This window comes from Glycine max, chromosome 10 (genome assembly GCF_000004515.6).
Source record: "Glycine max cultivar Williams 82 chromosome 10, Glycine_max_v4.0, whole genome shotgun sequence".
NCBI classification, from domain to species: Eukaryota; Viridiplantae; Streptophyta; class Magnoliopsida; order Fabales; family Fabaceae; genus Glycine; species Glycine max.
Genome location: NC_038246.2, coordinates 15,155,473 through 15,178,727, shown reverse-complemented (window position 1 = coordinate 15,178,727; position 23,255 = coordinate 15,155,473).

Below are 23,255 nucleotides of genomic sequence, written 5' to 3'. Positions count from 1 at the left end.
GATTCGCACTGATTTTTGGAGTAAAAACGTGGGATAAACTCATTTTATTCAAAAAGTTATAACTAGTCAAGATCTGAGCGACAATACAAACTTCCTAGCGGTTTCTAATCATATGGTCCATTAAGTCTATCATATGTTGACAATAGCTGAGAAGTCCGTGGATCTTCTTGGGGGCGGAGTAGGTGTCCGCCATTGCTTTGGCCTTGGCTAGCAATCGGGGAAGTTCTTGACTCCTGTTCAAAGTAAGAGCAAATCGGTCCGTCCACATTGTTGCCTCTTGGTGCCATGAATCAATTACCCTCTCCCTTGCTTCGCTTTCTGCTGATATCTTGGCGTACTCATCCTCTAGCCTTTGCTCGTGAGTCGCCGCTAGATTTAGCTTCTCTTTGCACTCATCGATGACGGCCCACATATTCCCTTCAGTCTCGCTTAACTGTTGGGACAAATTTCTTTTCGACCTAAGGTAAGCCTTTAGCTCGTCCTTCAAGATCATGCCTTTGACCCGTGATGATTCCTTTCGCCTCTTCGGAGCTTGAGCTTACTATTGCTGCCCTATAAAGCCCCTCAAAACTTTGCTGGCACGTGTTCTTCCTTTCGGGCCTTCTTGGTTTCTCGTTCCAAGGCTTCAGCGGTGGCCATATTGACGTCCCTTAGTTCATCATACTCTTTTCAGACTTTGATGGCTATGGACTTGAACTTCTCTTCGACTACTCGGGCTCTTTCAAGCTCTGCCTTTAGGGCTTGTACCTCATCACTTTCTTCCGAAGCTTTAACCTCATCGTCCCTCACAGTCTTTAGATTTGGGAGCCAATCCAATCCTTGTGTTCGGACTCTCAGCCACTTATGATAGCCGCCGATGATCCCATTACTGCTTCCCCTAAGCTCTCTGTCCTTTCTTCACGCCGCATCCCATGCCTTGCGAACTCCTTGGAGTACCCTCGCGTTGTGGTTACTAAAACCCCGTGCGATGAAAGGCGTGATGCTTTCGTCTAATGGCGCTCCTCTCATGGGGTAGCCAAGCTGTCTTATGGTGAGAACGGGATTATAATTAATACAACCCCTTGTTCCCATCAAGGGAACATTTGGACATCCTTCGCATGAAGATAGAATCTTGATTCTTCCTTCCTTCTAGCGAGGGAACCAATTAACAGACGCCCCCCCATGCTAGCCAAGAGTTGGTCCCAATTCGCCTTTCCTTTTTCGACGCACGAGCGGTAACCTTGTAGCGGATAGACGGGCCTACCTTCTTGGAGAAAAAGGTGTGAAACCAGCCCCATATAGAGAGCTGGAGTACAGCAAACAATCCTTGCATCGCTTTCTTCACATCTTCGGTCGAAGGTGTCATATAGGTTGGCTAGCATAGCGACAACCGGACTTTCCTTGTGGTTATGATAGGCGAGAAAAACGTCGATCGCTGCCAGGTCCACCAACCCATCCACATTTGGAAAGAGGACTCCCTCGAAAATCAACAGTGTGAGAATATCTATGAATGGGGTCCACTCGCCTTTATCTGCCAAGATTCTTGCTTTTACCTCCAAATATTTTCTCGGTATTCCGACCACCCCATTTTCGACTTGCCTTTGGCGGTCTAATTCCTGCGCCGAGATTTGGACTTTTTTAGAAATTCTGGCCAATGAGGGGTAGAACCCTGAGAAGAGGTATGGTTTCCTTCCCCTTAGAGGACATCCTAGGATCTCTTCAAATTCTTCCACCATTGGTGATAGCTGGAAGTCCCCAAAGATGAAGCACCTCAACGGCTGATCATAATACTGGGCGAGGGAGGCAATTGGTTCCATGGAGACTTCTACCCTAGCTAGGTCCCAAATGCTTACCATAGGCTTTGCGGAAGGCTTGCCGTTGAAGTTGACCCATTAATTGACCCAACTTTCGTAAACTGGTGACCTCTAAGCTCTTGATTTTGACTTGATAAAACCTCTTTTTAAGCGAAGGCTTTTGACTTGATCCCATGTTTTACTAAAGTGAAATAAAATCTAGTGCGAATCAAAACTCCGACATCTATCATGGGTGGAATGGATGAATGCATGAAGGAATGCATATGACACGGATGCAATTTATGAATACGGGAGCTCGGGAAATTGTCTCCTTCTTAGATACAACGTCTTGGGGTAGCAAAGTGCCCAACGTATGTATTTAAGAAGGTGACACGGACCCTCCGTTGGTTTGCCCAAGAGAGGGGATTAAGACGGAACCCACACATGATGCACATGCGAAAGGTACAATACGGGGATGTACATAGTATGATAATATTCACTGAACATAAGCAAACGGGTATATGATACTTATGCATGGCAGTGTGAAAAATGGCACGCAGCGTGTTTGCTTCGTGCCCCTATTGAAGGGACCTATAAGGGAGAGAACTAACTAGGCTTTTAGCAATAATTCCCAAGGTAGTTATATCTCTCTTGATGGTTTCTAGAGGTATCATCCCCTTCGAAGAACATATTGCAGCAGTAGGGACTACTAGCAACAATAAGTTTTCAAAGAGAAAAGCTCTAGATGAGGGTTCACTGTAATCAAGCAAGTCGGAGACCTAGCATGATCACAGATTCACCTCCACTCCTTATGTTCCCATGAACCCGGGTATAGGGCCCTTTTTCACTCACAGTGTGTGCAAATAGTGTTAGTGTTTGTGTGCATCAAATGAATAAATATTTACCTCATGCATACATTCTAAAACACACTAAAAGCAACAAATAGTTTATATACACAAGAACATAAAGCAAATAAAGGGAAACCAACAAAGGAGAAAGTCATGATAAAACATTGCACAAGATTAAATGGCCTAACTCTCTAAAAAACAGTCCCCAGTGGAGTCGCCAACTGTCGCAACCTACCCTTCGGCGGGAGGGCGACGCGAGACTCGCGGGATGCGTGTTCCACGAAAGGAATACGCGCGGAGTCGCCACCAACGTTTATTTGAGGAAAACGTCGGAAAAACCGGAAAAGACGCGATCTACGAACTTTTAAGTGAAAGGTTCGGGAGTTGTATTTACGCACGGGGAAGGTATTAGCACCCCACACGTCCGCCCCAAGGGACGGCAGCCTTTAATCGAATGTGCAAACATGACTTTGATTTTTACGTTCCTTTTTATGTCCTTATATCCTTTTATACCCTTTTTATATTTTTCCCTTTTTTGTGGTCGACAAGGGTGTTTCCCTTTGCTCCTACGTATTCCTCAATTTGGGATGAGAAAATCAGACCTACGTAGTTCTTTTTTATCAAGTGATTCTTTTTTACTTTAAGAGGTGATCATTTTAAGGCGTTGGACCTTAAAAATGATCCATTTTACTTAGTGAGGAAATGAAATGACAAACTTCAAATGCCTATTTTTTATGGACGAGCTTGACTAGGCGAATTGATTTTAGCCTTTAGTTTCACTTTAGTTATTAATTAATTCGATTAAGAATGAGAAATCCCAAAGAGAAAACGTCCACTTGATTTTCCGCTTTATTTTACTAAAAGATGTCTTTTTGATTATTATATTATTTTTTACCTCTTTTTGATTTCCAACGTGGTTACGGCACGACCGAACGGTCGGAATTTATTTTAACCGAAGTTAATGGATAATACAATTCAAACGTTCGGTGGAAATTTATTTTATTTTTAAGTTAAGCGAGAAATGACTTAAGTAAAATGGCTTAAGCACGTCAACAGGGGGTATAAAAAGTAAACAAAACGAGAATAAAAATGCACGAAACACAATGTGGACCACTACGGGCACATAGAATGAATCGAAAAGCTTGGTTCGAGGTACTTACCCGTTGAAGATCGAAGAACGATGAAGAACGAATGAAGAACGTCGAAGAACGGTTGAAATCTTTGCGAAATTCCTCACGGAAAACGTTACGGAAACGTGTCGGAAGCGCCTCGGCTTAGATTTTCTTCACGGAAACAATTTTTCCAAGCAAATTCGAAAGAGAGAGAAGTGCCTAAGGGGCTGAACCCCTTCCTTCTTGCCTTCCTCCCCTATTTATAGCAAAATAGGGGAGGTGGTTGCCGCCCAGCTCGCCCAGGCGAGCTCAGCTCGCCCAGGCGAGCAGGGTTGCTTCCTCCAGAAGCAACCGCCTTCTGGAGGAATATTCCGGAGGGCCCAAGTGGGCCTGGGTGCTATTTGCACCCCCATTTTTACTAAGTACACCCCCTCTGCTGTTTTTTGGTGATTCTTTTTTCGTAAAGTTACGGAAACTTACGAATTTCGTAACGATACTTGTTTTCTTTCCGTAATGTTACGGAACCTTGCGGATTACATAATCATCCCTTTTTTGACTTACGGAATGTTACGAAACCTCACTTAATTATGCAACGATGCTTCCATTTGATTTCCGGTGTGTCACGGAAACTTACGGATTGTGCATCAACATCTTTTTGGTTTTTCGGCATGTCCTGGAATTTCACAAATTGCCTAATGATGGGTGCCAAGCACCTCACGAGGACCAAAGAATGGTCGCACGTCATCGAGCAAAGGTCCCCGGACGAAATTAGGGTATGACACCTATGTATACGCACTATTGCAAGGTGTTTTCCACGCTACCTCTATGTAAAGTATCAAACATGGGGCAGCCCAAACTCGAGCAAAAACTCTCACAAGCAAGTCCTAATTTTCATGTTTTTCTAATTCTAAAACCAAATTTTGGATTCCTAGCCCTAAGCATGTTTCCTTGCATTGAAGCTACAAGTTTGGGTTCCTAAGCTTGGAATTGCATTTGGGCACTATTTTGAATCTCCTATGCTGTACCTACATACAAGAAACAGCCCCACTCTCCTAATTTTACAAAATCATATTCATACATCATTGGGGCATTTCACCAAGCACTTGGTGAGCGCATGTTTGGACATAAATTGCAAGAGGATGGGGACAATGTGGCATGCCCCATTGCTTCAGAATACAGCATAGGCCTAAGGCCTTCTCATTCAAATCCTCAACTCAAGAAAACAAGCATAAAAACAAACCAAAACTGCCCCACAAATATAAGCACATTCTCACAATTTGGAGCACCAAAAGATGAAGAAAATATACCAATGGGAAGCTAAAAACATCAAGGATTGAATACTTACTTGTTGGAGTGAATAATAACACCAAAAATGAAAGCAAAAGGCAACCAAAAGTGGCTTGAGGGAGCAAAACCGCAAGCCTTCGTGACTCCTCTCTTTTGAATGAGGGGGGGAAGTTTTTGGATGCAAAAACATTCCCCTCCCTCGTTTTTATATTTTGAATGCAGGGGTTGCTCGCCCAGGCGAGCTAACCTGCCATTTTTTTTTTAGGGGAACATTAACCATGTCTCCTCCTTCCTTATGGGTTAGCGTTTTCCCACTTGAACCTACTTAAGTTAGAATTAGGCGTCGATTACTTAAAAAAACAAACAATAGTAGTAAAATACTGCGAATTCAAAGGATACTGGGCTGCCTTGCAGCGACGTTCTCTGCTTGTTTAGCGCCGGGAAGGGGCAACGATCGGTCGGTCGTGACCCCATCCCCACTTGCATCCGTCCCTATGTACCTGCAAGTAGGAAACAAAAAATCCGTGGCCAATCGTGTCCGGTCATCGTCTTACCTTGGTTTATTTCCGTAGTCAACTTGTCTCGACTTCTAACCGTGACCTAAGAAGGCCCTGCCCCTGTTACCACAAAATATGCATGTGTATGTGCATGTATGAATGTTCCTAATGTGATGACTTCCTTTTAGTGAGGGCTAGTTAGATTCAATTTTAAATAAGCGTTTGGGGCACCCCATACACCGAGCGAAGAGGACTCAAGTTATAATAAATCTAAAACACAAAGTTTGAAACCAAAGGGAGGACTGAAACCTCGCCCATCTTTTCTTTTCAAAGAAACGAGACAAATACAGTGAATGGGAATCCCTAGAGGAAACCAAGAAAAACGAGAACAACTCAGAAATAAAAACATGCAACGGTCCTCTCGATTGCCCCAGACTTCAAGCATAATATCGTTTAACTACATTGGAGTTCACGGGCGAGGGCAGCTCCTCGTCATCCATGTTGGTGAGTATCAGAGCACCCCCAGAAAAAGCTCTTTTCACTACGAAAAGTCCTTCATAATTCGGGGCCCACTTGCCTCGATTATCTTTAACAGCATGGGACATTTTCTTCAGCACGAGGTCCCCCTCGTTGAACTTGCGCGGGCATACCTTCTTGTCGAATGCGTTCTTTACTCTTCGTTGATACAGACGCCCATGGCTCATGGCTGTCAAACGCCTACCTTCAATGAGGTTGAGTTGGTCGTAGCGTGCTTGAGCCCATTCCGACTCTTCTAGGTCGGATTCTGCTACTATCCTCTAAGAAGGAACTTCTACCTCAAATGGGAGTACTGCCTCCATCCCATAAACCAAGGAATACGGCGTTGCCCCAGTAGAAGTTCGCACCGAGGTTCTGTATCCGTGTAGGGCGAAAGGCAACATCTCATGCCAATCTTTGTATGACACTTTCATCTTTTGAACAATCTTCTTAATATTCTTATTCGCAGCCTCTACAGCTCCATTCATCTTTGGCCGATAAGGGGTAGAGTTATGATGCTGGATTTTGAAGTCCTCGCACATTTCCTGCATCATCTTGTTGTTCAGATTGGTGCCATTGTCAGTAATAATCTTCCTGGGGAGTCCGTATCGACAAATCAGCTCCTTCTTTATGAATCTAACTACCACATTCCTTGTGGCATTAGTATAAGAAGCTGCTTCGACTCATTTGGTGAAGTAATCTATCGCCACAAGAATGAAGCGGTGACCATTCGACGCTTTGGGTTCGATGGCCCCAATGACATCTATTCCCCACATGGAAAAAGGCCAAGGGGCGGACATAACATTCAGAGGATGTGGCGGAACATTGACAATGTCCGCGTATGCCTGACATTTATGGCATTTCCTTACATCAGCACAACAATCACTCTCCATGGTGAGCCAGTAATAACCGGCCCTAAGGATTTTTCTGGCCATAGCATGCCCATTGGCATGTGTCCCAAAGGAACCCTCGTGGATCTCCTCAATCATGAAGTTCGCCTCTTTGGCATCTACGCATCGTAGGAGGGTCATGTCGTGGTTTCGTTTGTACAGGATGGTACCACTTACAAAGAACCCAGTAGCCAATCTCCTCAACGTCTTTTTGTCATTGTCAGAAATCCCTGGTGGGTATTCTTTGTTCTCGACATACTGCTTGATGTCGAAATACCATTGTTTCCCATCCCGTTCTTCCTCTATTGCATAATAATATGCCGGCCTGCCTTGAGATTTGAATTCGATGTACGGCAGATCCCCGTGTGGGGCAAGTTGAAACATGGATGCCAGGGTGGCTAATGCATCAGCCATTTGATTCTCTTCCCGAGGTATGTGGTGGAAGGAAATGTCGTCAAAGTACTTGGCTAACCTCAAGATGTGATTTTGATAGGGTATCAACTTCGGATCCCTAGTTTCCCATTCTCCTTTCAACTGGCGTATCACCAAAGCTGAGTCTCCATACACCTTGAGTAGTTTTACATCAAAATCAATGGCCGCCTGAACCCCGAGGGCGCATGCTTCGTACTCGGCCATATTGTTGGTACAATTAAAACCTAGCCTAGCCGTGAAAGGAATACACTGATCATCCGGGGATACAAGGACTGCCCCTACTCCGTGGCCCAAAGCATTAGATGCCCCATCGAAGCAAACAATCCATTTGTCTATGTCCTCGTGCGTCCGCTTCTCTTCAAACAGGGCCATGATATCTTCATCTGGGAACTCGGGGTGCATCTGCCGATAATCCTGGAGGGGTTGCTGGGCCAAATAATTTGCTAAGGCACTTCCCTTTACCGCTTTTTGGGTGACGTAAACGATATCGAATTCAGATAATAGTACCTGCCACCTAGCGATTCGTCCCGTGAGGGCCGGTTTTTCAAAGATGTACTTCACGGGATCCATTTTGGAAATAAGCCACGTGGTATGGCTGAGCATATACTGCCTAAGCCAATGTGATGCCCATACCAGAGCACAACACGTCCTTTCCAGCATTGAGTAATTCATCTCACATGCAGTAAATTTCTTGCTCAGATAATAGATGGCTTGCTCCCTTTTCCCAGAATCATCATGCTGACCCAACACGCACCCCATAGACTCGTCCAACACGGTCATGTACAGGAAAAGAGGTCTTCCTGTTACAGGTGGCATGAGCACCGGGGGATTTGCGAGACTCTGTTTGATCTTCTCGAAGGCCTCTTGGCAGTCACTGTTCCATAGGGCCGCCTGGTTCTTACGTAAAAGCTTAAAAATGGGCTCACAGGTAGGGGTGAGTTGCGAGATAAATCTCGCGATATAATTCAACCTGCCCAAAAACCCCCGAACCTGCTTCTCCGTGCGTGGTTCCGGCATCTCAAGGATGGCCTTCACTTTCTCGGGATCTATCTCTATCCCTTTCTGACTTACGATAAATCCTAGCAGCTTCCCTGACTTCACCCCAAAGGTGCACTTGGTTGGGTTCAGTTTTAATTGGTATTTCCGCAACCTTCCAAACAGCTTACGCATATTGACAAGGTGTTCATCCTCAGTCCGAGACTTGGCAATCATGTCATCTACGTAGACCTCTATTTCCTTATGCATCATATCATGGAACAACGCCACCATGGCACGCTGATAGGTTGCCCCAGCATTTTTCAGCCCAAAGGCCATCACTTTATAGCAGAATGTCCCCCATAGGGTGACGAAAGTGGTCTTCTCTACATCCTCGGGTGCCATCTTTATTTGATTATACCCCGAGAAACCATCCATAAATGAGAAAAGGGCGAATTTGACTGTATTATCTACCAATATATCAATGTGTGGCAGGGGAAAATTGTCTTTAGGACTGGCTCGGTTCAAGTCCCGGTAGTCTACACATATTCGAACCTTGCTGTCCTTTTTTGGGACTGGGACAATATTGGCCACCCATTTTGGGTATCGAGCCACAGCTAAGAACCCTGCATCAAACTGCTTCCTTACTTCTTCTTTAATTTTTAAAGACATCTCGGGTTTCATTCTTCGTAACTTTTGCTTAACCGGGGAAGACCCAGGATTCAAAGGCAACTTATGTTGCACAATGTCGGAATCCAGACCGGGCATGTCTTGATATGACCATGCAAAGACATCTTGATACTCTTTAAGAAGGGTTATCAAGCCTTGGTGGATAGGCGCGGTCATACCGGTTCCTACCTTTACTTCTTTCTTTTCCTCCGTGGTCCCCAAGTTTACCAATTCGGTTTCTTCTTGGTGAGGCTTCATTTCACGTTCTTCCTGAGCGACCAACCTCTCCAACTCTGGTGACAGGACGTCCTATTCCTCTTCCTCGTTTATCGTTTGGCTTATATCTCGATCGAAATCGATTGTCAAACCCTCGTTGTTAGGATCCTCAAAGAATTGACCCTCATATCTATACCAAACAAGACAAAAGAAACAAAAACATGCAAAATGATATGAGAAAAGGTGGGACCGCAAGAACAGATGAAACAAGATCTCTTTGTTTATTTAATATCGTAGGTTTCACAAAACAAAAGAGAAAGGAAATCTATAGGCTCTAATTACACTGAATCAGCGGTATAGACTTCTGACTGGCTTATCACGCGCCAGTTCCCCACTTGGGAATCGGGGTGGCATGGTTGCACAAAACTTGGTGGGTCTTGAGGGAACTTCTCTTCTATTGCGGCCACCTCCTCCTCGGACACCACCCCAGCGCTGGTGAAACACTGGCTAATACGACCGGGCCATACCCTATCCGCCCGAAATCTTGACGGCACGTTCCTCCTCCCCGGCATCCCGGGTTCATACCCTAATCCATACTTGTATGGATTTCCCTTGATATCGACCACGTCGGCATTCCCAAGGAAGTCCTTGCCTAGACCCATTCCGGGCTCAAATCCGTTCCTGAGCATAATACGCGCCACCGTTATGGCTGCTTTGGAGAGAAAACGTAGCGACGGACTTGGTTCCATAGAGGCGCAGCTCACCACCTCAAAGGATTGGAAAGTCGTTTCCAATGATTCTTCCGTCGCTTCTACGTACGGTGCGGAGGAGGGGCAGCTCACTAACATATCCTCTTCACCCGACACTATCACTAAAAGTCCACCCACTGCGAACTTCAATTTCTGGTGAAGCGTTGAAGGGACCACTCCCAGGGCATGAATCCACGGTCTTCCCAAGAGGCAGCTATAGGCAGGATTTATATCCATTACTTGAAACACCACGTTGCAAGTGTGGGGGCCTATCTGAATGGGAATGTCGATTTCCCCCATCACTTCCCGCCGAGTACCATAAAAGGCTCGCACCACCATCGAGCTCGGTTTTAACCGTGACGCACTAAAAGGAAGCTTTTCCAAAGCGGTCTTCGGCATTACATTTAAACTCGATCCATTGTCGATAAGTACCTTTGCGACAACGTGGTCCATACATCTCACCGACACATGTAGAGCCTTGTTGTGTCCTCTCCCCTCAACGGGAATCTCTTCTTCCGCAAACGCGATATAATTGTTGGTGGTTGTATGATTTACGATGCCTTCGAAACCCTCCACTGAGATATCATGTGCTACATGGGCATCGTTAAGGACCTTCATCAACAGCGCACGATGAGGCTCGGAGTTTATGAGTAGTTCAAGCAAAGAGATCCTTGCTGGAGTTTTATTCAGTTGCTCGACTACCTTAAACTCGCTTTGTTGGATGAGGCGGAGGAACTCATGGGCCTCTTCCAAAGTCACTGTTTTTCCTTGAAGTCCTTCTTTCTTTTCGGCCCCTCTTACCACTGGAGGATCCACTTCTTTCGAGGGGGTGGCTATATCTGTGGGCTCTTGGACCATGGGCGCTTTCCCTTTAGAGGGCAACTCCGCCGGGTGAGGGGAAGCGAACACCCGACCACTGCGGGTTATGCCACTGAGGCCGGTGATGTTGGTTACCTTAGCTGACAGGGAGTCAACTTCGGTTGCAACTCTTTCGCTGGACGCGGGAGGGGTATACTTCCACGGAACGGCTTTATTACTTTGATATGCAAATGGCATCGGCTTGGGCGCCGCCCGGGGGTATATGGGTGTGGAGCCGGTCCCTTTCCTAGTAAAACATATCACTAGGGCCTTGGGGGTTAGAGGAACCTTCTTCTCTTCCGACTGCATGCAAATTTGTGGTTCTTCCCTCCCTCCTATGGACACTTCAAGCTGCCCGTAATCCATGAGCCGCTGAAGCAATTCTTCCACCACGGGACAGGTTTCCATGTCATGCGACTCCCCGAGGTGAAACAAACATTCATCCCTTTCGTCTCCACCTTGGGAGACCATGCACGCCGCTTGCAGTGATTGATAGATGAAGCGTCTAGAAGTAACCACCTCTCCTAACCTCTTTGCCCGCGATGGCCCGTCCTTTTCGACGACGTTCACGCTAGCCCCTCCACGACTAGCTAGCAGGTTAGTTTTAACATTTGGGCCTTCCTCTTGAAACGCTAGCCAGCCGGCACTAATCAGGTGCTGCACTTTATACTTGAACGGGATGCAGGAGTCAATATTGTGTCCGGGAGCTCCACTATGGTACACACACTTGGCACCCAGGTCGTACCACTTGGGGTAAGGTGGCTGGAAGACCTTCCCGGGTATGGCCACCACCAAATGATTCTCCAATAATGAAGGCCATAACTCGGAGTATGCCATGGGAATAGGGGAGAAGTTATCTTTCGGGGGCGGGTGCTGTGCATATTTATAACTCGCGTTGGGGGCTGTATTATTAATTGGCCGGGGAGCGGCTGGAGCTGTGTGTTGGGCCGGCGCTCTTTCTGCTGCGGGTGGTCCTTTTACTTAAGTCAGGAGAGAATTCCCGGCTCGGATTAAAAAATTTGGGGGATTAGGCTGGTATGAGCTTTGGATATTTTGGGGTGCTTTCATCCACGTCGGGGCGGTGGTGACTGCGTGGGCGTCTCCTTCCTTTTTCCTCGCGCCCACTACTGGGGCTCTTCTATTGTTGTTGGATGCATATTCGAACTTGCCTTTCCGTAGTCCGGATTCAATCCTTTCTCTGGCGAAGACGAGATCCGCAAAGTTAGCTGGCATGTAGCCTATCAGCTTTTCGTAGTAGAACGTGGGTAACGTATCTACCATAATTGTGATCATCTCCCTTTCCGTCATGGGCGATACGACTTGGGCTACGAGATCTCTCCATCTTTGGGCATATTCCTTAATGGACTCATGCTTTCGCTTAGTCATACTCTGAAGCTGGTTCCGATCGGGAGACATGTCCGTATTGTACTGGTACTGCCTAATGAAGGCAATTGCCAAGTCCTTCCACGATCGGATCTGGGAAGCTTCCAGATTGGTATACCATGCTACAGCTGCTCCGGCCAAGCTGTCTTGAAAAAAATGGACCAACAACTTTTCGTCCGCAGAATACGCCCCCATCTTTCGGCAATACATCCGGAGATGCCCTTTTGGACTTGTCGTCCCTTTGTACTTATCAAAGTCTGGTACTTTGAACTTGGGAGGGATGACGATGTTGGGCACGAGACATAAATCTGCCAAATCCGAGAATGGGTAATTGCCAAGGCCCTCGACTGCTCTTAACCTCTCTTCAAGCGCCTCCATCTTCCCCTTATCTTCCGCGAAGGGAACAGATTCTTTTACAGGTGTGGGTGAAGCCGGGATATGGCGGACTATGTTCGGTTGGGGTAGTTCATGGGGGGACAAATCTTTGAGGTGGAGCAGGGGGCCAAGATGGGTATCTCCTTCCTCATCATCTTGCCCGGGATAGTCGTCATAAGGTGGGAGTTTCCCCTCGAAAGTATGGGCTTGGCTTAAATCTTCCGGGGTGGCACGGGGGGTGAAGTCCAGAGGCAAGCCATAAGGATAAGCTTGCGGACTATACCTTCGACCAAACACAGCCGTGTTTCTGTCTCGGCCCGGATTTAAGGCGGGCTGCAGCACCGGCTCCGCTTCCCTAACTGTACTGGAGGCGGTTGCCGTGGCTTTATCCTCTATAGTTTTCTGGAGTTTTAACATGACCTCCGAGATGGAAGCCATTTGATCTTTTAAAGCCGATAGATCGGCCTTCATCTGTTCCTGCACGCCCTCTTCATTATCCATTTTTCTGGATCGAGTGTTATAGGGGCGCCTTGGTGTTTTCTTAGTTATGATGAAATTCCTAAAGAAATAAACAAAGGTGAGTATGCCACCAAAACATGAATATGCAAATGAATGATCGGAGCACTTGGATCCACCCAAAGGTTTTTAGGTAACGTGATGAGTCCAGAACTTCTCATTTTAAAAAAAGAACAAAGCTTTCATCTAGCCAAGATTATACAAAGGTATTACAAGAGAACCTAACGGTTTCTAATTATGTGGGCCATCAAATCTATCATGTGTTGACAGTAATCGATTAGCCCATGAATCTCCTCGGGGGCCGTACACACTTCGGCCATGGCTTTCGCTTTGGCTAATAGACGCGGGAGGTCTTGACTTCCATTCAAGGTCAAGGCGAACCTATCCATCCACATAGTCGCTTCTTGATGCAATGCATCAATCACCCTCCCTCTTGCTTCTTTTTCGGCGTACACTTATGCAAAATCCTCCACTAGCTTTTGTTCATGGGCCATAGACTGGTTCAACTCTTCCTTGTATTGCCCTATGATAGCTAGCATGCTTTGCTCCGTGGCTTCCAAGTGTTGAGCCAAACTCCTTTTGGACCTCGCACAAGCAACTAACTCTTCTTTTAAAATCATGCCATGCACTCGTGACCGATCTCTCTCCTCTCTTCGGAGCTTGAGCTCATTGTTGCTACCCCACAATGCTCCTCGGAATTTCTCTCGGCCATATTCCTCCTTGCGGGCCCTTTTGGTTTCTTGTTCAAGGGCTCTTGCAGTGGCCGCATTTTCCTCTTGTAACTCGGTGCACTCTTTCCGGATGTGTGTAGCAGCTGATTTGAACTTCTCCTTGGCGAGCCTTGCCTTCCCTGGCTCCAATTTTAGAGCTCGGACTTCTTCATCTTCCTCCGGAGCTTCGAAGTTCTCCTCATCGATAACTTTCAACTTGGAGAGCCAATCTAACCCCCGCGTGTGAATTCTTAGCCATCCATGATAACCTCCGATGACGCCATTACGGATGCCCCTAAGCTCCTTGTCTTTCCTCAACGGACTTCTCCACGCCTTGTGGACTCTTTGTATCGCCTTGAGACTTTGCGCGCATAGATTCCTCACAAGGAAAGGCGAGAGACTTTCTTCGGTTGGCGCTCCCCTCATGGGATACCCTAGCTGTCTTATGGCGAGTGCAGGATTATAATTAATACAACCCCTAGTCCCTATCAGTGGAACATTAGGGTAGTCCCCACACGAGAAGATAACTCCTTCCTTGCCTTCCTTCCAACGAGGAAACCAATTGATCACGCTGCCCCCTATCCCAGCCAAATGTTGGTCCCCATTGACTCTTCCTTGCTATGGTGATATGCGAGGAAAGCATCAATGGCGGCTAAGTCTACCAAACCGTCAACGTTCGGAAAGAGGACAACTCCAAAAATCAGCAAAGCTAAAATATCTGCTAACGGGCCCCACTTCTCTTGGCTCGCCATATCCCTTGCCTTGCTTTCCAAGTATTTCCGAGGCAGGCCCACTACGCCGTTCCGAATTTGCTTCATGCGATCCAACTCTTTTGCCGAATCTCCAACCACAGTAGCAATCTTGCTCAAGGAAGGAAGAAAGCCGGAGAAAAGATACGGTTTTCTCTCCCAAGGAGGGCATCCTAATATCTCCTCAAACTCTTCAATAGTTGGTACAATTTGGAAGTCCCCAAACGTGAAACACCTCAACGGCTGGTCATAGTATTGGGCGAGGGATACGACAGCTTCCGTAAATACTTCCGCTGCGGTCAAATCTAGAATCTTCCCGTAGACTTTGCGGAAGGCTTGCCTTTGGAGGGGTCTCATCAATCGTCCCAATTCCTTGAGGCTAGTGGCATCTAGACTTTTAACCTTGACTTGATAAAACCTTTTGCCGTTTTGATTTGTCCCCATCATTTACCTAAAAAAGGGGTGGATCAAGACTCCGACATGAATGATGCAATGCGTATGCATGAAAACAGAAGGAAAACAAGATAAAGGGGTAATTCATACATACGAGACCGCAGAGATCCAACTTTAATGCTACGTTTTGGGCATGATGGTGCCTCAACGTAGTATTAAAACGGTTACGTATTACTCTAAAGAAACCAAACATCGCTAGCAAAACTATAAACTAGTGCTATTTACCAAAAAATGCATGAGAACAAATGGCACGAAGCGTGTTTGCTCTTTGCCCCTATTTGGGAACCTATAGGATAATATCTAGGGGTCTCTAATAACTACTTCCCAACAATTTATAACTCACACGGCCGTTCTCTAGAGGTATCATCACTCAAGATAATAATATTGTGGCGGTATGGAATACCAGCGACAACACATTATAAAGAGAGAAAGCTCTAGACGAGGTTTCACTATTATCAAGCAAGTCGGAGACCTAGCATGATGATAGATTCACCTCTACTCCTTAAATTCCCATGAACCCGGGTGTAGGGCCCCTTTTTTACTCAAACCTGTGGGTGCTTAGTGTAAAAATGTGGAAAAGACAACAGTTATTACATCTTACACAATTTAATAAATGCACACACAAGGTTTCACAATTCCACAATTCCTTAGAATAGGCCTAACTCACAAAAAGGTCCTCAGTGGAGTCGCCAACTGTCGCAACGTGCCCTTTTGCGGGCGAGCGAAGGCGAGGCTCACGGGTGCGCTTTCCAAAGGAGGAAAGATGCGCGGAGTCGCCACCAACGTTTATTTGTGGAAAACGTCGGAAAAACCGAAGGAAACCGGTCAAAATGAAAATTCTAAGTTCGGGAGTTGTATTTACGCTTGAGGAAGGTATTAGCACCTCTCACGTTTGTCTCAAAGGACAACAGCCTATTTTTTAGAGTTGTGGAAATTGTATTACCTTAACTTTTATTTCTTTTTATTTTTTTGAGGTCGACAAAAGCGGGGCTCTTGCTCCTACGTACCCTCCATCAAAGAGGAAATCAGACCTACGTAGTTCTTCCTTAAGCGTAAATCAAGTGATTCTTTTTACTTAAAAGGTGATCATTTTAAGGCGTTGGACCTTAAAAATGATCCATCTTACTTGGTAAGAAACTGAAATGATAAACTTTCAAAACCCTATTTTTGTGGACGAGCTTGACTAGGCGAGTTGATTGTAGCCTTAGCTTCACTTTAGTTATTTAGTCAATTCAAATAAGAATGAGAAATCCCAAAGAGAAAACGTTCGATTGATTTTTTGCTTTATTTTACTAAAAGGTGTTTTTTTATTATTATATTATTATTTTACCTCTTTTTTTATTTCCAACGTGGTTACGGCACGACCGAACGGTCGAAATTCATTTTAACAGAAATTAACGGATGATACAAATCAAATGATCGGTGGAAATTTATTTTATTTTTAGATTAGGCGAGAAACGACTTAAATAAATGACTGAAGCACGTCAAAAGGGGGTACGGAAAGTAAATGAAAACGAGAATAAAAATACATGAAACAAAATGTGGACCACCACGGGTACATAGAATGAATTGAAAAGCTCGGTTTGAGGTGCTTACCCATTGAAGACTGAAGAAAACGAAGAACGAACGATGAATGTTGAAGAACGATAGAGAATCTTCGCGTAATTACTCACGGAAACATTACAGAAGCGCCTCGGCTTGGATTTTCTTCACGGAAACAATTTTCCTCAGCAAATTTAAGAGAATATGAAATGCCAAGAAGGCTGAACCCTTTTCTTCTTCACTCATCCCCCTATTTATAGCAAAATAGGGGAGGAGCTTGCCACCCAGCTCGCCCAGGCGAGCTCAGCTCGCCCAGGCGAGCCAGGTTGCTTCCTCCAGAAGCAACAGCCTTCTGGAGGAAGGATCTGGAAGGCCCAAGTGGGCCAGATTGCTATTTGTACCCCTCTTTTTACTAAATGCACCCCCCTTCTATTTTTTTTGGTAATTCTTTTTCCGTAACGTTACGAAACTTTACGAATTTCGTAACGATACTTATTTTCCTTCCGCAAGGTTACGAATCCTTACGGATTATGCATTCACTCTTTTTTAGCTTTCGAAGAAATTACGGAAACTCACGGATTGCGAAAAAACACATCTTTTCGATTTCCGCCACATTACGGAATTTCACGGACCGCGCAAGCCTGCTTCCTTTTGATTTTTGGCACGTCTCGGGACTTCACATATTGTGCAACAAAGGGTGCCAAGTATCTTGAAGCGGCCAATCAAAGGTTGTATATTATCAAATAACAATCCCCGAACGAAATTGGGGTATGACACTAATGAATCTCACGTGATTGTTATGTAAGTTATGTGTGAGACTTAATCTCTGTGTGGGTGGCTTCTAAGGGGATGGAGTACTCACTCCCTTGTTACCATTTTTAGGATTTGATGTCGCACATGAGGCCAACTTTCTAGCTTTTGATTAAGGAGATTGACTCGTAGTGGGAGCACGATGATGCGCATCATGTTGATTGTTTCTATGGCAACCTCCACTATTGTCTAGTGTCGGTGGATACACTAGAATTCTGGCCCCATCTTGTTGAACTTTATGTTTGGTGGACCCAGCTCACAGCATCTTATTATCGTTTTACCGTGCCCGTGCCGCAGGTTGAAATTCCATCCGAGTCTCCCTCATCACCTATGGATGTTGTGATGTCTTCCGCAGGATCTGACTCTTCCTCTGATGACTCCAAGGCTAGTCCTTATGTTCTAATTTCTCCATGGTCAAGGCCACCCGAGCCTCAAGTACCACTATCTGGGCCTTATCGCTTGTCTCTAACTAAGACGAAGGCTCAGAGGGTGGCACTAACAGTAGTGGACTTGGTTGACCTTGAGTCTGATGATGAAGAAGAGGATTCAGAGGAGGATCCATCTATCGAGGAGGACCTGTCTATGGAAAAGAAATACTTAATGAAGGGCTTGCTAGGAGAACCTCTTACATCTGACTATACTTCTTTTTTAGTACAATTGACTTTGGGCTTGGGTATAGGTGACTGCTCTGAGTCTTAGGTTTTCCACTTTTATGTATTTTGGGATGGGTAGACATAGGCTTAGACCTTTTGTATTTATTCAATTATCACTTACTTTATATCTCTTTAATTGATATTATGGGATTGTATATGCTACTTAATCTTTCCATTGAGACACTTACATCTTGCTATTTATTATTACTTATGAAACTTATTTATCTATATTTGGTGACCATGGAGATAGACTTGTTTATCCATATTTATCACCTGAGAATGTATGGTTTATTTATTCTAGAACTTATTTGTTTTTTAGTACAACATGTGTTTACAAACTAGAAAATTATGTATGCTTCAAAAAGGAGAACGAGTTTGAGAAGTTTATATAAAAAGTTTTTATTTTCACAAAAATTTACTTCACTTCTTTTATTCCTATGAAGTATTATGAATGTCGTTGGAATTAATTATTTTACGAAAGAAAATAGAGTAAGGGTTTATGTGTGTGTGTGTGTGTGTGTGTGTGTGTGCGTGTGTGTGTGTGTGTGGATGTGTGCATATGCAAGCTTATATTTTAGGGTGTTACAAATCACATCGAGCATGGAGTTAAACCCTATCTATGTTAAACATTGTTATCTCTCTAAAGTCCATCATGTCCTTGCCATCCAATGTTCTTTCGTTCTTTTTCATTTCCTCCAAGTGTGTGCCAAACCGCAAGCAAATCCATTTTCTATAGTGTGAACCACCATTGCAGTTATCAAATATCCTCCATGCTCATGGGATAGTCTTGGCCCTTTTTTTACCCATCTAATGAGGGGCCTGAAAAAGCCCTAGCCCATTTAGTTCCCAAATACATTGGGTTAGGGGTAAGGTTGAAGTGGGTTCAAACAGAGACTCTCAACTCTCAAGAAAGAAGCAACATTATTTTTCCCAACAACATTCATGTGCTACTTTGCCCAATGAAACTACGACATTGTGCTCCGGTGACCAGTGACATTCTCTTCCTTCTTCGGTGAATAATACTTTGTTTGGTTTGCCATTTTATTTACCAGTGTGTTTTTTTTATTTGCTTTTTGATGTTCGTCAGGGAGTAATGTGAAATGGGTTTTGATTGGTTTATTGAATTGATTATATAATTATTGAAATGGGTTCGTTGGTGATTAGTTTTGATTCAAATTTTGTGCTTCTAGAGTGCGTGTTTTAATCTTTAGTATTGACCAATGAGGTTTTTGTAGAAGCAAGATATTTTGATGTTTTGATGATGCCAAAGGATCAAGTGCTTCTCAAGTTTTATTCAAGACAAGAATCCAAGAATCCAAGAAAATCAAGATATATGATCAAGTTTATCCCTAGAATCTTAGGAAGAAGGTTCCAAATTGAAAAAGCAAAAGGTTTGGCCAAAGAATTTTATCTAAATCATTTTAAATTGAGATTTACTCTCTGGTAATCGATTACCAGAGGATGTAATTGATTACCAGTGGCCAATATGCTTTTTGAAAAGGTTTTAAAAGGTTTTAAATATTTTAGAAAGCATGTAATCGATTACACATGGCTTGTAATCGATTACCAGAGGTTTGAAACGTTTTAAAACAGCCATAAGAAATTTGAATTTAAATTTCAAAGTTGTGTAATCGATTATAGTAAGTTGGTAATCGATTACCAATGTTTAAATATTCAAATTTCAAATGAGAAGAGTCATAACTCTTTAGAAGTAACTGTGTAATTGATTACACCATTATTGTAATAGATTACCAGTAAGGATTTTTGAATATAACTCCTAACAGTCACATATTTTCAAACGTTTTTGAATGGTCATCAAAGGCCTATATATAAGTGACTTGGGATACAAAAATTCTTGAGAGTTTTTATTGCCCAAAAAGTCTTATCCTCTCAAAAGATTAAGAGAGTTTTTCTGAACTGAAATGTCTTATCCTCTCAAAAAGGATTCTTTGGTCAAACACTTTTATATTCAATAAGGAATCTTGATTGATCTTCAATTGTAATATCTTTCTCTTTTCAAGAGAGATTTCTTCTTCTCTTCTTCTTACTTTTGAAAAGGGATTAAGAGACCGAGGGTCCCTTGTTGTAAAGGATTCCTGAACACAAGGGAAGGGTTGTCCCTGTATGGTTCAGACTTTGTAAAAGGAGTTTTACAAAGAGAGTGGAAAATCTCAACTGGGTTGCTTGAGGACTGGACGTAGGCACGGGAAGTGGCCGAACCAGTATAAATCAAGTTTGCATTTCTCTCTTCCCTTAAACTTCTTTTATTTATTGCTATTTATCTTTTGCTTTAAAGAAGTTTATTTTGAATTTTCTTTTGAGTAATTCATGTTTAGGGTGCATTGTTAATCCAAAAAGAGAGAGTGAAATTTTAATTAGGGAATAGTCTTTGTATCTTAATTCAACCCCCCTTCTTAAGATAACTGAGGCCATTTGTCTAACAGTTTTCGAGAGAAAAAAGCTCCCTCATCAACTAATTCAAAATTTCTATTTAGAATGGAACTAATCTAGAATTTAATAGCTTACTTTTTTGGCATTTTCATCAACTTACTCAATAATGTGGTAATAGAATATAGATCACAGAATATGGACTTTGGTTAAAATGCTCCATGCACTTTGGCTTCTGATAGAGATCTTTTTTATTATTATTTATGGTAGTGTTATATAGTAGTTAGACATTGTGTTGGAATTTTCTTTACATAAAAGATAGCTTCACATTTATGTAATAAACTATGCCTAGAAGGAAATTGGAATAAAGATTAATCACAAAGAAAGGTAGAAATATAACATGTGATTCTTGAATTGTTAATCTGGTAGTAGTTTTACCAAGTGATCTGAAACACTCAAATGCCCAGTTAATAAATTATTTTTTATATTAAAAATTAATTACTTTGATAAATAATGTGATATATTTCACTAGCTAGATATTGGTTTATAAGTTTAGCATTAGATGTAAACAACTTTACAGTAAAATTTTGTTCAACAATAGTCAATTTGGGTGGCTCTATGGTGTTTTACCCACACTTATCTTAGGCACCTTTTTTATAAAAATATTATGAATAAGACTGACTACTTCACCTTCCCTATGGAATGCTACAATTGAAAGAGAAATTTGAGAATGTGAAAGGGATGTTTTAAGTCAATGTATCATTGCATTTCCCCTTTGTGTTTTCATGATAGCTTGATTTAACAATATTATTAATTAACTTCTTGATAATATTCAAACAATACATATCTTAAATCTATCAAAGATTATTTCCTATTGTGCATACTATATGTTGAATTGAATAGCTAAAATACTTAGTTGGGAAATGAAATTGCAAATGAATTTGATTTGATTTTTATTTTTGTATATCAAATCTAATTGTTGCTTTATAGTGGTGCTACATAACACAACAATTATGATAAAAGTAGGTACTTGTATGAATTATTTGACACTAAATAATCAAATATAAGTGTTGGAATTCAAATATAACTCCCCTTTGAATTCATTGCTAAAAATGAATGATAAATATCTAAAACAAATTTCAAGCTATGCTCTAACCCTCTTGTTCCTTTCTTTGTAGCAGTTGTCTAATATCAAATTTTCTGAACAGCTGAAACAAAAGTTCTCTTCACTAGTCAACTAGAGTTGTATTCAATTTGTCAGGTAATAGAATTGAAAGAGTTTGCCACTTTCTTATATATTAAGCCATGGGAGTAAAGTAGGAAATCAATCATTTCTTTCACGCATAACATTTGCATTATTACAAAATTAATATTGTTTCCATTACAATTCAATTGATTGGTTCAAACCCGATGGATTTTGTAAAACAACGGTTCTGGACTTGACAAATTTGTTGACAAAGGGGTTCAGGTTAAGCCCACAAGAACTTTCTTCAAGTCAAGGTGAACCACCCTTTTTCATGATCATAATTTCAATTTGATAGTTTTTAAGTGCTAGATGGTATATGTGCGGTTTTATGATTAATGCTATATTAATATTATTAAGAAATAAAGTACCTATCAAGTGCTATCTTTTTATTCCATTTAAATTCCTTAGTATGACCTCTTAGACTTGTTTAAATATTCTCTACGAAGTTGTGTGAGATAGCCTTTATGTACTCTATGAGTAATACCTTTATGACTAATGATCTTGTTTTTGAAACCCTGTTATGTCTGAAGTGCTAACACAAGTAAGAAAGGAGTCTCAAATGTTTGTATTTTTTTATAAAAAAAAAAAAAATCGGTAAAGACAAAGATGGTTTTGAAAAAGGCTATGTAAGTACTATGGAAAGAACTATAAAATAGGCAAAAAACCTATAACCCAAAACAACTATGGGACTTCACATTTAAGTTGGCATGCTTATGCTTGTAAAATTATTGCCATCACAAATGTGGATCTGAATCTTAACCAAGTTGGAATGTCTGACATGCGAAAAATTAGTCAAAAGATTCACCAGAAGTAATTTACTAGAGCCATAATTAAGCATGGACTTCCTATTAATTTTGTTGAATATAAGGGAATCAGAAAATGAATACAATATATTAATCCCGATGTTGACATGAAGTCTAGGAATACTACCGTGTCATATATGAACGAAGAATTTGATACAAAGAAGGATAAAGTTAAGCATATCATGTCTAAGATTCCTAGAGTTTGTTTAACTTCTGATGTTTGGACAACAACTACTTCTGAGGGTTATATTTGTCTAACTGCACATTTTGTTGATGAGATTTGGAAATTGAAAGTTACATTCTTAATTTTTGTCGAATGAAACCTCCACACACGGGAGATAAACTAGAAGGTTGTGTATTTGATTGCCTAAAGGAGTGGGGCATTGATAAAAAAAAATATCTCCATTTCCTTGGACAATGCTTCCACTAATAGCACCCTACGAGACATTTTTAAAACCCATCTTAATGTGCAAAGAAATTTGTTGTGTGATGGTGATTTTTTTCATGTATGTTGTTGTGTTCACACTCCTAATTTAATTGTTCAAGATGGTTTAAAAGTGGTTGGGAAAAAACTCCTTAATATTAAAGAGTGTTAAGTATGTTAATTCATCAGATGAAAGAATGCTTAAATTCGAAGAGTGTGTTAGTGATGCAGGGATAGATATGAGCATTGGATTGAGATTGGATGTGAGTATGAGATGGAATTCCACCTCTTTGATGCTTGAAAGTGCAATAAAATACTAGACGGTTTTTGAGATTCTCAAAGTGATAGATAAAAACTATAAAAATTGTCCATCTTTTGAGGA